Source organism: Protopterus annectens, chromosome 11.part0 (assembly GCF_019279795.1).
Source record: "Protopterus annectens isolate FY-2018-M chromosome 11.part0, PAN1.0, whole genome shotgun sequence".
NCBI classification, from domain to species: Eukaryota; Metazoa; Chordata; order Ceratodontiformes; family Protopteridae; genus Protopterus; species Protopterus annectens.
In genome coordinates this window covers 1,103,739,027-1,103,752,576 of record NC_056745.1, presented here as the reverse complement: position 1 = coordinate 1,103,752,576, position 13,550 = coordinate 1,103,739,027, and the positions used below count along the sequence as shown (strand labels likewise).

General features: G+C 33.6%; 1 protein-coding gene across 1 annotated transcript in view; it reads right to left on the bottom strand.

Moving 5' to 3' along the window:
* The window catches only part of RERG (RAS like estrogen regulated growth inhibitor), an 865,035-nt gene that overhangs the window by 838,127 nt on the left and 13,358 nt on the right, over positions 1-13,550 (bottom strand). The window lies entirely within an intron of this gene.

Sequence of the window (13,550 nt, the reverse complement as noted above, 5' to 3'; positions counted from 1 at the left end):
GAGGACTGATTCTGTTGAGGACAATAAAAAGTATCCCTGTTAAAAAAAGTAGATAGTAATTATAAATATTCTACCACGTCCTTATAACAGTGTGTTTAATCAGATTCCAAATAGTAAAGGCAAAACCTGAAGGCAGGATTAAGGTTACTACAAACTGTACAATATGTGTATACTTTCTGAACTCAAGGATAGCCCTACCAAAATGCGTGTGCTGTCTATCCACTAAGATACGATACACTTAATTATACATACTATGTACACTTTGTGACAACCTTTATGAATCTGAGTCTTTTCCATCCTACAATGAATGTCACCCATGCTTGGTAATGAAACTGTGAGGTCTATAAATCAAGCAGAAGAATTTGCCAAAATTGTACAAACAGCTTATTTTAGTTTATTTTCTGTATGGAAGTTTTGTATAATCAAACTATTATGACTGATGAGCTGTTTAATTACTTTTAATGCATTTTTGTGTTGTTGACTTTTGGCAACTTTATCTTACTTTGACTTCCTTTACAATCTTAGACTTTACTTTGTTGAAGTAAACCTATATTTCAGTCCGTGGGCAGTGAGAGAAGCTGGGGGTGGAACTTTACAGAACTGCAGAGTACTTTTTTCGTTAAGTAATTTGCTGCAGACAAATTTGCATCATCAAGGCAAAGCACAAATGATCAACAAATTCCAGCTTCTTCCAATCCCTGGGTTACAAGAAGTCATCATAACTCTCCCCAATATGCCTAGAAGCACAACCCAGTTTTGTTACATCACACAGGATCCTATCCACACTGACATCTACCACTGCAGGTTGTGCTTCTATTAGAATCTTTGAAATTATTGAAAAAATACTATGCCCCTAGCAACAGTCATCAAATAGTGCCACACCATTTTTGTTTTCAATGAGCATTAATGTATATGCTGAATAAACTTAAATCAGAGTGCATGCTCCTGGAATCTAGAGTAACACCAGTCAGTAACCTGGCAATATTTGCATCATTTGACAGCTTCCAGAACTAAATGGAAACATTTAGAAGTAAACTACTAGATTCATAAGAAACATTAGTTCTTGACTGCTGTTGTCTCAGATTTCTGCAAAGCTCATCAACAGGAAGGAGACAGTCAAAATATTTTTAGGCTTAAAAATAGACTGAGCTAAGCTGCTTCTTGAAGTACCTGGTAGAGTGCTTTCCCAAATGTAAACGGAAGGTGCAAAAAGTCACTAGTAACCACAAAAAGCACCCTGGATCCAAGGATGTTGTCACGAACAGTTTAATAGCACACAGAAAAGCAGAATGAATAAAAAACGCTGACAATATTCCACAACACGTTTTCGTCCTTAACTTCATCAGATGAAAATCACCCAACTGAACTCACCTTTTATACTTAAACAATTATAAAAGATCCAATAGTAAAACAAATCTAATTAAAAGCAATTCTAAAAGCAATTTTAAAAGACAATTTTAAAATAAGGAAGTACTACTGTGACATGTCATACCCAATGAATATTCTAAAACTAAATATATGTAAATATAAGAGCTTGCTGAAATAAAACATATAATATATACAATGTCTTGAACCTATCGTATTATAAAAACCAGTATGAAATTCATATAAAATACATCACAATACACAAAGGAATTAAAATAATGAATTAATGGACCTGTAGTTATAACTTGGCAGTCCTCAGTTTCAAAACTGGAATGAGGGATATCATTTCATTAAGACCTGGTGGTCTATTGGCCTCTAATATAATTTGCCAATATAGTTCTCTGTATTCTACAAGTGTTTCCCACATCCCACCTCTGGGGTCAACTAAAACAGTTTCTAAAACAAAGAACTTGAACACTGCTGATTTACATGTAATAGTGTGCTTGCATAGTGCATTATTTTCTTTTTTTACTCCTAATATCATAAAGATGCTCATAAATTATTTGCTTGAGCTTCCTTTCACTTTTCCCTACGTAAAATGAATCACATTTTGTACAAGTAACTAAATATACAATACCTTTAGTATTACAATTTACAAATGTACCTAATGTTAATTTCTTGTGCCTACTTAATAAATATAATGACTCACCTAAAGTAAGGTGTGAAGAGTAACTACACTTCCACATTTAAACAAACCTACCTTCTTTTTAGTAACATTTTCAAACATTCTATCATTCATTCCTCTCTCTAATATATTCTTAATATTGTTACCCCTCCTGTAATGAATTTCAATTCATTGTCAAAAATGTGATTTAAGTCAGATAATCTGGCAAAACTTTTCCATTCTTTATCAATAATCCTTTTAACTATTCCTAACTGCCCATCATAAGTAGTAATGATACCTGATTCATAATTGGCTCCACTATTTTCATTGCCTAACTCTTGTCTTACACTAGTTTCACCTTTACCTAGAATAGGTGCAAACTTGCCCTTCTCTCACAAGTAACCTCACTACATACTTGGTCAAACAGTTCACCTGGATAGCCTCTGTTTAAAAATAAACTTTTCAATATTTCACATTCACTGTTGTAAATAGTGTCATCAGAAGTCATTCTACTAAGGCGTACTATTTGACCTTTCATCACACTTCTCTTTTGGTGAGGTGGATGTGAGCTAGTGTAGTGTAAATATGAATTCGAGAAAATTTCTTTTTTATATATTTTAGACTTGAAACCGTCCTTGGTCTTACTGATATTTACATCCAAATAATTTAAATACTGATTATTGAAATTATCTGTAAATTTTAAAAAATCAGTCGTTCCCTTAAGAAATTCAATAAATAAGTTAAAATCATCCTCATTTCCTTTCCATAAAAAACATAAATCATCTAAAAATCTGCCATAAAATGTCCAAAATTGAATAAAAACAGAAGTTGATAAATATGTGTTTTCCCAGTGTGACATAATAATATTAGCATAAGTAGGAGCACAATGTGCCCCCATGGTAGCTCCCCTACATTGCTTAAAATATTCTCCTTAAAAAAAAATAAAGTTATTTTTTAATACTACCTCCATTAAGACCAAAACTGTTCTAAAATCATTATGTGTAATTCCTTTAAATCCCACTAACACTTCTTCAAACCACTCAAGACCTATATCATGAGGAATACTAGTGAATAAATGTACTACATCCAAGATAGAAAATTCCAATTCATCAGAATAAAAAGTTTTGTCTATCTTTCTCAAAAGGTCCCAAGAGTCCTGTAATATATAAGTACTATTCATAAGTACTTTCTTCACTTTTTTATCAATAAACTTTGCTAGTGGTGCTGTAATAGAACCCTCAGCAGAGACTATTGGTCTTAAAGGTGGATCTTCCATATTTTTATGCACCTTTGGTATGCCGAGAATTGAGGGAACCTTCGGTTTTTCAACATGTAAAAATTTATACGTGTCTAAGTCAATCAACCCATCTATTAATAAATCATTTAATAGGACATTTATTTTTTATATGCTACATTGATTTCATTAATAGATGTCCTTGTATATTTGGAGGAATCACTTAAAATCTCGAGCATCTTACCTTCGTACGTGATGTAATCCATAATCACCACCCCTCCACATTTATCGGGTTTCATAACCCCTAAATTCTTATTTTTACTCACTAATTTGAGTGTTTCTTGCTCTACCAAAGATAAGTTTGATTGTACCTTATGTCTCCCAAGTGACTTCCTTAATTCGTTTTCCAAAACCAACTCAAAATTCTTTAATTGTGGGTGTAGGGGTGGATTAAATGTACTCCTATGTACTAATCTTTCTTCATTATAAGTCTTTTTGTCACCATTAAAAAATAGTTTGAGATTGTTCTTTCTAATAAATAATTTAATATCTACTAGCAATCTAAAAAATATCAGTTCTCTGCTTGGGTATGAATCCTAAACCTTTTGAGAATAAATCAAAAAAAGGTTTTGTCACAGTAATACTAGAATAATTAAAAATGTTGAAATCATTAAATGTCCATTTACATCCATCATTAAGTAAACCATCATTTAGTTTTTCCACTTCATTTGCTTCCTTCCTCGGGGCCCCCATTCTTTCACTTGATAGTTTTTTGAACTATAATCAATTGGTTCTTTGCACATCAACCTCTAAGACCTTCTAAGTGGTAGAAATTCTGAAACTTCAAGTTCATTATCATCAAAAACTGGTGTCTCATTTTCACTAATACTGTGTGTTACAACCCTCTTTCCTAGTAACCTAGGCTTAGGATAATGGGATTTTGTCTTATATTCATTCAAGTCTCTTACAATTTTACCTAATTTCCTATTCTGAACATCAAAACATTTTGTTTCCAAATCTTTAAGTAACTTATAATACTTATTATGTTGCTCTTCTACAGTGAAAAGCAAATCATTAGTAATGCCCTTGTTGAAATGCTCAACCTGATTAAACCATTTTTCCATTTCAAGTTCATTATTTTGTATTATGGCCCTCATTATCTCAAAACCACAGTTGTCAAAAGCTGTAATCAACTGCTGGTGAAATTCAGTACCATCAACAACATTGTTCGGATATTTACAAACTCTAAGTCCTTTAGGTACTATTTTTAACTGTAAACAGTGTTTCAGGTATGCATCATCCATTTTGAGCATTTTATATTTATATAAAGAATAGTCAAAGTAATCGAACATTTGCATAAAAGTTCTACTAGTACTCTTATTGAATGTCTTTTTCCCAAATTCAAATTTAACGTTGAGAATGTCTCTCAGCTGCTGCACAGTAATTGTTTGATCCCCAGCATTATTTCCTGGGTTTGAAGTATTAATCCAGTTCTGTGTATCTCGCAAACCATCTGTAACTTGATTTCCAGTCTCTCCACCGACAGTAATGTGTGGGAATCCGTCTAAACTCCCTGAGTCCGCTGTACTAAATCCATTTCTGTCAAAAAATTAATCTCCATTGAAAACGCCTGTTCCTTCTTGCGAAGCAGAACGCCTAACTGTTACCTGGTACAGAAAGCGATGATAACAGTGTTACTACTGATTGGCTGACAGGCGTGAGCAGCCCTACCAACTGAGTCAGTTGTCCTATGAGCTTCCAAAGCTCTCCAATCTCCGTGATTTTGTTTCCACTGTCCATTCCAACAAACCCCTGGGATTCCATCCCAAAAAAAGAAGACAAATAACCAAATGTAAACGGAAGGTGCAAAAAGTCACTAGTAACGACAAAAAGCACCCTGGATCCAAGGATGTTGTCACAAACAGTTTAATAGCACACAGAAAAGCAGAATGAATAAAAAACGCTGACAATATTCCACAACACGTTTTCATCCTTAACTTCTTCAGATGAAAATCACCCAATTGAACTCACCTTATATACTTAAACAATTATAAAAGATCCAATAGTAAAACAAATATAATTAAAAGCAATTTTAAAAGACAATTTTAAAATAAGGAAGTACTACTGTGATATGTCATACCCAATGAATATTCTAAAACTGAATATATGTAAATATAAGAGCTTGCTGAAATAAAACATATAATATATACAATGTCTTAAACCATCATATTATAAAAACCAGTATGAAATTCATATAAAATACATCACATTACACAAAGGAATTAAAATAATGAATTAATGGACCTGTAGTTATAACTTGGCAGACCTCAGTTTCAAAACTGGAATGAGGGATATCATTTCATTAAGACCTGGTGGTCTATTGGTCTCTAATATAATTTGCCAATATAGTTCTCTGTATTCTACAAGTGTTTCCCACATCCCACCTCTGGGGTCAACTAAAACAGTTTCTAAAACAAAGAACTTGAACACTGCTGATTTACATGTAATAGTGTGTTTGTATAGTGCATTATTTTCTTTTTTACTCCTAATATCATAAAGATGCTCATAAATTTTTTGCTTGAGCTTCTTTTCACTTTTCCCTACATAAAATGAATCACATTTTGTACAAGTAACTAAATATATAATACCTTTAGTATTACAATTTACAAATGTACCAAATTTGAATTTCTTGTGCCTACTTGATAAATATAATGACTCACCTAAAGTAAGGTGTGAACAGTAACTACACTTTCCACATTTAAACAAACCTACTTTCTTTTTAGTAACATTTTCAAACATTCTATCATTCATTCCTCTCTCTAATATATTCTTAATATTGTTACCCCTCCTGTAATGAATTTCAATTTATTGTCAAAAATGTGATTTAAGTCAGATAATCTGGCAAAACTTTTCCATTCTTTATCAATAACCCTTTTAACTATTCCTGACTGCCCATCATAAGTAGTAATGATACCTGATTCATAATTGGCTCCACTATTTTCATTGCCTAACTCTTGTCTTACACTATTTTCACCTTTACCTAGAATAGGTGCAAACTTGCCCCTTCTCTCACAAGTAACCTCACTACATATTTGGTCAAATATTTCACCCGGATAGCCTCTGTTTAAAAATAAACTTTTCAATATTTCACATTCACTGTTGTAAATAGTGTCATCAGAAGTCATTCTACTACGACGTACTATTTGACCTTTCATCACACTTCTCTTTTGGTGATGTGGATGTGAGCTAGTGTAGTGTAAATATGAATTCGAGAAAGTTTCTTTTTTATATATTTTAGACTTGAAACCGTCCTTGGTCTTACTGATATTTACATCCAAATAATTTAAATACTGATTATTGAAATTATGTGTAAATTTAAAAAAATCAGTCGTTCCCTTAAGAAATTCAATAAATAAGTTAAAATCATCCTCATTTCCTTTCCATAAGAAACATAAATCATCTAAAAATCCGCCATAAAATGTCCAAAATTGACTAAAAACAGAAGTTGATAAATATGTGTTTTCCCAGTGTGACATAATAATATTAGCATAAGTAGGAGCAAAATGTGCCCCCATGGCAACTCCCCTACATTGCTTAAAATATTCTCCTTCAAAAAAATTAAAATTATTTTTAATACTATCTCCATTAAGACCAAAACTGTTCTAAAATCATTATGTGTAATTCCTTAAAATCCCACTAACACTTCTTCAAACCACGCAAGACCTATATCGTTATCCTTGGTAGAGCAAGAAACACTCAAATTAGTAAGTAAAAATAAGAATTTAAGAGTTATGAAACCCGATAAAGGTGGAGGGGTGGTGCTTATGGATTACATCACGTATGAAGGTAAGATGCGCGAGATTTTAAGTGATTCCTCCAAATATACAAGGACATCTATAAATGAAATCAATGTAGCATATAAAAAAATAAATGTCCTATTAAATGATTTATTAATAGATGGGTTGATTGACTTAGACGCGTATAAATTTTTACATGTTGAGAAACCGAAGGTTCCCTCAATTCTCGGCATACCAAAGGTGCATAAAAATATGGAAGATCCACCTTTAAGACCAATAGTCTCCGCTGAGGGTTCTATAACAGCACCACTAGCAAAGTTTATTGATAAAAAAGTGAAGAAAGTACTTATGAATAGTACTTATATATTACAGGACTCTTGGGACCTTTTGAGAAAGATAGACAAAACTTTTTATTCTGATGAATTGGAATTTTCTATCTTGGATGTAGTACATTTATTCACTAGTATTCCTCATGATATAGGTCTTGAGTGGTTTGAAGATGTGTTAGTGGGATTTAAAGGAATTACACATAATGATTTTAGAACAGTTTTGGTCTTAATGGAGGTAGTATTAAAAAATAATTTTATTTTTTTGAAGGAGAATATTTTAAGCAATGTAGGGGAGTTGCCATGGGGGCACATTGTGCTCCTACTTATGCTAATATTATTATGTCACACTGGGAAAACACATATTTATCAACTTCTGTTTTTAGTCAATTTTGGACATTTTATGGAAGATTTTTAGATGATTTATGTTTCTTATGGAAAGGAAATGAGGATGATTTTAACTTATTTATTGAATTTCTTAACGGAACGACTGATTTTTTTAAATTTACACATAATTTCAATAATCAATATTTAAATTATTTGGATGTAAATATCAGTAAGACCAAGGACGGTTTCAAGTCTAAAATATATAAAAAAGAAACTTTCTCGAATTCATATTTACACTACACTAGCACACATCCACCTCACCAAAAGAGAAGTGTGATGAAAGGTCAAATAGTACGCCGTAGTAGAATGACTTCTGATGACACTATTTACAACAGTGAATGTGAAATATTGAAAAGTTTATTTTTAAACAAAGGCTATCCGGGTGAACTATTTGACCAAATATGTAGTGCGGTTACTTGTGAGAGAAGGGGCAAGTTTGCACCTATTCTAGGTAAAGGTGAAACTAGTGTAAGACAAGAGTTAGGCAATGAAAATAGTGGAGCCAATTATGAATCAGGTATCATTACTACTTATGATGGGCAGTCAGGAATAGTTAAAAGGGTTATTGATAAAGAATGGAAAAGTTTTGCCAGCTTATCTGACTTAAATCACATTTTTGACAATGAATTGAAATTCATTTACAGGAGGGGTAACAATACTAAGAATATATTAGAGAGAGGAATGAATGATAGAATGTTTGAAAATATTACTAAAAAGAAGGTAGGTTTGTTTAAATGTGGAAGTGAAGTTACTGTTCACACCTTACTTTAGGTGAGTCATTATATTTATCAAGTAGGCACAAGAAATTAACATTAGGTACATTTGTAAATTGTAATACTAAAGGTATTGTATATTTAGTTACTTGTACAAAATGTGATTCATTTTATGTAGGGAAAAGTGAAAGGAATCTCAAGCAAAGAATTTATGAGCATCTTTATGATATTAGGAGTAAAAAAGAAAATAATGCACTATGCAAACACACTATTACATGTAAATCAGCAGTGTTCAAGTTCTTTGTTTTAGAAACTGTTTTAGTTGACCCCAGAGGTGGGATGTGGGAAACACTTGTAGAATACAGAGAACTATATTGGCAAATTATATTAGAGGCCAATAGACCACCAGGCCTTAATGAAATGATATCCCTCATTCCAGTTTTGAAACTGAGGTCTGCCAAGTTATAACTACAGGTCCATTAATTCATTATTTTAATTCCTTTGTGTATTGTGATGTATTTTATATGAATTTCATACTGGTTTTTATAATATAATAGGTTCAAGACATTGTATATATTATATGTTTTATTTCAGCAAGCTCTTATATTTACATATATTTAGTTTTAGAATATTCATTGGGTATGACATGTCACAGTAGTACTTCCTTATTTTAAAATTGTCTTTTAAAATTGCTTTTAATTAGATTTGTTTTACTATTGGATCTTTTATAATTGTTTAAGTATATAAGGTGAGTTCAGTTGGGTGATTTTCATCTGATGAAGTTAAGGACGAAAACGTGTTGTGGAATATTGTCAGCGTTTTTTATTCATTCTGCTTTTCTGTGTGCTATTAAACTGTTCGTGACAACATCCTTGGATCCAGGGTGCTTAGAGCGCTTTCACACCACAGGCACTGGATATTGGGATGGGGAATTTATGGCATCTAAAATTGTTGAAAATAAGTATAAAAACATTACAGGTATAAGATCTCACACATATAACATGCATTATATACACTCTAAACTTGCAAAGAAAGTCTTCATCAGTCAGTATCGATATAGGAAGAATTTAATTTCAGCTGCATAAATAATGGTCACTCTAATCATTTTGTCAAATTCAGAAAGTTTTTGTGGCAGATTCAAATATGCTTTCAGTGTACCAAGTGATACAGGAGGATCCCACTCTCATTGTCTGATACAAACAAAGATGTTTTGTTATAATGCAGTGCAAAAGACCACAATGAAAGGGGGATGTAAAGCTAAGTCACATACTTTTGTCTCACTACAGTTCTGTAACCGTTGTAGTAAGATATAAGAGTAGAGAACTGAGATGCCTCTGAGTTCAGTAGGGTCATAATATTCCTCTCAGTTAGCCATGTCATGCAAAAGAATGCAGGTAGACAGTGAAAGCCCATTAGAGTTTAGCTAGGGAGGAATAAAATGCTCAACCAATGATGGAGGGGGTTAGAGCAGAAGTCAGGCTGGTTTAGAAAGATAGCAGAGGAATAGAATGTGAAGTAGGTGGGTGAGTGACTGTGAACAAGTAGCCAAGTAAGTAGAAGAGAGCTCTATAATGTGAGTGTAAATAGGTCAGAACCCCCTTTTATGTAGCCAGTGAATAAGTATCTTGGGCAAGGTACCTACTAGTGGCAAAACGTGAGGTCATTGTTGCAGTTTCCTTTTCTAGCAAGATCAAGGCATAGATACTGGTACTGTTAAACACTTGCCAGGGTTCAGTATTTTGTAATCATTATAATCTGAGTATCGGAGTGTCAGAGAATTCAATAGTGGGAGAGTTGTTGCATGGAAGAATTTACCACTGTTCCGTTAAATCACAAGAGTTTTGTGGTAATAGAATTTATAAGGAGCCTCCATTGAATCACATCCATGTTTATCATGAGTACTTAAGACTTGTTTTTTATATATTTAGTTAGCTAGTTACTGAAATCTGATAATCAAGTACGTGACCTGGTCAGCTGACCCTTTTTAGCTATGGTTAAGGCTCCAGAGGAGAAAGCTATAGTACATAGAAACAAAAAACAGAATATAGAAAAATAAGCAACAGGCAAATAGCATTACCAGAAGTTGTAGAAATATTTGCAATATTTCCAAGGAAGAAAATTAACAGTTTATCCAAGCTATTTAATATTTAGTAGTACTAGGAGATAAAGCTAACTTTCAACAAGTTATCCAGTGCCACTTAAACAAGTACAGCGACCTCTAGTGGAAGATGTTCTTTCATTTCTTTCAGTTTGGCCTCAAAGCTAAAAAGTTTTTGAACCTTATTTCACTAGGGAGTTCCCTCCACATTGCTTGACCAAGTTTAGTGAATGCCCGTTCCTCTATGGACCTGCCAAAGTATGGTCTGACCACAGTAATGCCATTATCCTGCCACTCAGGCTGACTGACAAGAGGCTCTAGGTTCTGCTATACTCTAACAACAGTCTGTACAACTGGAAACTGAGATTTACAAAACTCACTCTAAGATGTGTCGACAGACAACTGGCAGACTAAACTTTATTGTTCCAACTATTTTGCCTGGTAGAATTAATAAATAACATCAAGCGATATTACTATAATTTGCAATAAAGCATACTACAACAGTTACTTATTATTGCGATAAATCGTACTCTTCTTTTTTGCTATTACATAAAAATCATATCAACTTCATAATCTGACAGTATTTCATAACTGCCCAGCAGATGGTGCAGAGGATTAAGGAGCTGTTAGTGAGCTGTTTCTGTGCTCCATTTGTACAGGGTTTGATTCCCTCAACCGCCATCGCCTGACTGTGTGACTCTGTGCAAGTCACATGAGCAGTGCTCCCCATCTGGGTCTGAAAAATGTCCATGGAGACCAGTGCTGTCCCCTGGTAAACAAATACAAATAAATAAATAAATAAAGCTGATAAAGACTCACTCCCTGATGTATTGTAGAATTGTGCATGATGAGCTGCCACTCACGGGGCATGTGCAATTCAAAGTCACTATGTGTGGGAGTGGAGAAAGCTGATTCAAAGGATTGCAGTATATACTAATGCTGCTATAGTAACATGGTAATGAAGAACATTATTAAAATGGGGGGGGGGTGGATGCAAATAGGGAAAACAATATGGCAGAGCAATTCAGAAATTTCTAAAGCTCATGATGTGATGCTCCACCAGTGATCAGTGGAAGCCAGCTTTAGCAAATGTAGTTATGCAACAGGCTATGACTGTAGCTTGTCATAGTGCTGAGTGTTGTCACAATCTGTCGCAAGTGTCATCTGACTGAGCTTAACATTCCATGGCCTTCATGACACAGGCGTTATAGACTGGTACTTTACACAGTGGGTCACCATGCAGAAACAGTTAGATATGTGTTGGGCTCATCTGCAGGCCCACTGGAGATGTGGACTACTTATCACAGTAGATACTAAGGTATGTGTTGCTTTAAGAACATATGCTAGTTTTGACTATGTAATAATATTTACATCAATTGTTGCATTTTGTTGCATAAAGTATACACAGATTATCATATATTGTTTAGCTACTGCTCTTGGTTTTGCTTGGGCCTTTTGCCTATGTAGTTGTAGAAAAATGCATTTCAATCAAGTCAGTAATCCATTTTGCAAACAAATAAATAAAAAAGGAATCATGACTGACACTTTAACTAGATTAATTAAATGTTTGCAGTACAAGAAGACCACTGGGAGTTAAACATGTATAGCCTGGGGAGGTGTGAAATGGAAACATTACTTCACATACAGGGCTGTGGCTAAACAGAACAGGCTTCCTAAAACTACAGGCCAATCACAACTTGGAACTGAATTCAGGAAAGCTTGGGAGAGAGCCAGTGGCAGAGGAAAGAAAACAAGTGAAATAATCAGATTGTTACAAAGCAGCATATCTAGCAGACAGAAAAAGGTAGAGACTAGTACTCCTCAACCCTTACTTGTTTTTATAATCCATGTTTTTATGTATTAGTGATAAACGTATGACTTCTGTTTCAGGTACTTTGCTGCTGATATATATCTATGTCTATATATATGTATATATATATATGTATATATATATATATATATATATATATATATATTTTTTTTTTATAGGTTTACTATTGTTTTCCTGATCGCACTTCATGTGATTCACATTAGTGCGAATCTAGCAATTTGGGAGAATCGGAAGAACGAATGAAAAATGTAGACATTTACAACAGCGAATGCAATACAGCATTCGCTTTTGTGGCTTTCTACATTTTGATGCAGATCGCACTATAGTGGGGAATCGGGAAATGTACCCTTTCCCTCACTATAGTGCAATCCTGGAGTTTGTATATCTAACTAGCAGGGGTGTGGAGGGTGCAGCCCCACATGGAGGGGTGCGGTTGGGCTTGCCCCCCTGAAAAAATGTGTTATTGTTGACCAGAAATATAGTATTTTCAGTAAAGTCGACATTTCTGACGTTGACTTTACCAAAAATACTTCCTTCTACATATATATATATATATATATATATATATATATATATATATATATATATATATATATAGATATATATATATTTAATTGTGTCATCCAGGGGCAGAATGATGTGCAACTTCAAACATTAGAATGATATAATTACAGAGTGTAGCATATTTTATCTGTAAAAACAGATGGATTTTGTGGAAATCTGGCTAGAACCTGATGGTGAAACAGTTACAGAGCATAGCACTATGTAATTTGTAAACTGGAGATTTTGTAGTAAAGGTAGATTTGAACCTCCCCCAGAAATGGGGTAAATGCAGATGAGAATAGTAAAGGTAGATGTCAGTCTTCAGATTACTGAAGAGATGACCTTTTTTTTTACTGGTTCAATGAACTCAATTACACTGCAGATGAAATTATTATTTCTGGTGATGTTCTGGGATCTGTCAATGTCACAAAGTCTAAAGAATGAATTTAGAGTTCTCTATGTTACAGGCTATATGTAGGATGCTTCAGTGAATTTTGACACTTTTTTGCATTTCTGGCAAAAATACAGTTTGCTTTACAGTGAATTTTGGATGTCTTCAAAATAAATGCAAAACAGGAAAGGGCCAAAAACT